This window comes from Plasmodium cynomolgi, chromosome 12, assembly GCF_000321355.1.
Source record: "Plasmodium cynomolgi strain B DNA, chromosome 12, whole genome shotgun sequence".
Classification (NCBI taxonomy): domain Eukaryota; phylum Apicomplexa; class Aconoidasida; order Haemosporida; family Plasmodiidae; genus Plasmodium; species Plasmodium cynomolgi.
The window spans coordinates 2,623,478-2,625,448 of record NC_020405.1 but is presented as its reverse complement, the minus strand read 5'-3'; positions in this window follow the sequence as shown (position 1 = coordinate 2,625,448).

Below are 1,971 nucleotides of genomic sequence, written 5' to 3'. Positions count from 1 at the left end.
CCTGTTCTGCTTACCACCGAATTGATCTATCCCGTTTTTCTTATTTTATTTTTTTCATTTTTCTGCAATGTTATAAGCGCATGTGCATATAGTTACACACGCGTGCAGGCAAGTCCTTTTTTTTTTTTTTTTTTCTTTTTTGCATGACTTTTTTAACCCTATTCGCGTGGCAGTGTTCACTTGGGTATGTCCCTAGCGGACAAATGCTACCTGCACTGCTTGCGGGTAGTACTTATCCAGCAAAAATGAAAAAACATAATTTGTTCTGCTTACTAAAAAAGACTGCAAAAGGGAATTAATTTTTTTTTTTTAAATTATGTGTTTCTACTTTTTGAGGGGGGAGAAGAGATGAGTACTAAACTGCCCCCCCAGTGGCTTCACAATTTGGCCATAAAAAATGGTACGAAAGAACACCCTATTCCGTCCTTATCCATTTTTATGAGGTACCCTTTCACCACATGAGCAGTTCACATCGGTCTATACTTATTTGCATTATTTACACTACATGGCACATGTTTAACTGAAGGTGATATAATGGCTATACACCTGGGAGACACCCTCAGCGAAAAAAATTATGCCGCCAGCATCTCTTCTGAAATGGTGCTCGTTCGGCCAATCGATATGAACCAATTGGCTTTGCAGCAACTTGAGGGGGAAAGCAAAATGTACATATGTTTATATGTGTACGTACTTGCGCACGTTACACCTATAGACTACAAATGAGGAAAAGAACTACAAGCCAGTTTGGTGGTCTTTTCCACCACACAATTTAGCTCACCCCTGATATCACCATTTGTAAAAATGCAAAAAAAAAAAAAAAAAATCAGCCATACGAATCAAGAGAAAAAAAGGCATTATCACTTATTTGTGTACCTTTTCAAACACCTCCCCTTTTTTTCCGTTATGTTCGAATTGGTTCCCACAGGGGTAGTAACGTGGGCACTGAAAAGTTCCGATCGGAGGGAAATTGGAACAACACCATTGGGATGCATAGATTGGGCGAGTTGATAAAAACATCAAACAATGCCAAGCAATTTTGGCCAAGTTCCAATTTTGGGGATCTATTTCTCCAGTGTAGCGCAGACTTGTATGTTTTGCTGAATATACTGAAGGATGCTCAGGCAAATATGAAACACTTGGGGGGCATCCCATTTTGCCATTCGCTAAAAGAGCATTTAATACGTGGAAATATATGATACATTGGGGGGTATGAAATAGGCGTTCCACTTAATTGGTCATTTTTCCTTTTTTTTTTCTAGCGGAATGCGACTTTTTAATGAGGTAGAAAAAACAGCCGATCCTTTTTTCCGCCATGCGTACATGCACTTATACGTGCGTACACAATCGCATATGCGAACATACAAACATACGAAACAAACGTTGTTATGTACGTAGCTACGCGTTCGTGAGTGCATTCATAAGGCCTCGCACAGATGGGGGAGTGGAAAGTCACCTTCACCGCGATATGTTCCATTTGCACTCTGCCCTTTCCACGCGATTGACCAAATTTTCCAACGCAAAAAAATGACCCTCTAAAAAGTGCAGAAGCTTTACTAAAGGGGCACTAACCCGACGGGCTACACTCGGCGGGAGAATGATCAATCGAATAAATAACCAGACCCACGTGTGTGTTTACCCCTTCAAACAAATATATAACCTTGCAGATGGGCTTGTCGCGCAGCATAACTTTGTGCAGCTATTTCTACACACGTTAGCTGGGCTGGGGACCCCAGCCACGCCTCCCTTGCGCCTCTTTTCCACCTCTTTGGTCACATATTTTGCAGCACATACATATGTACGTATGCACATAAGTATACGTACACGTGTATGCCTTTGTGCTGGTGGGAAAATTGCGAAATGCATTTTTCGCCTTGAAGTTTCGTTCACTTTGCTCGCCCAAATGAGGTAGCCTTTTTTTGCAAATATGAACCACTTCGCAATGTTATTTTTTTTTATATAGAATTTTTTTTT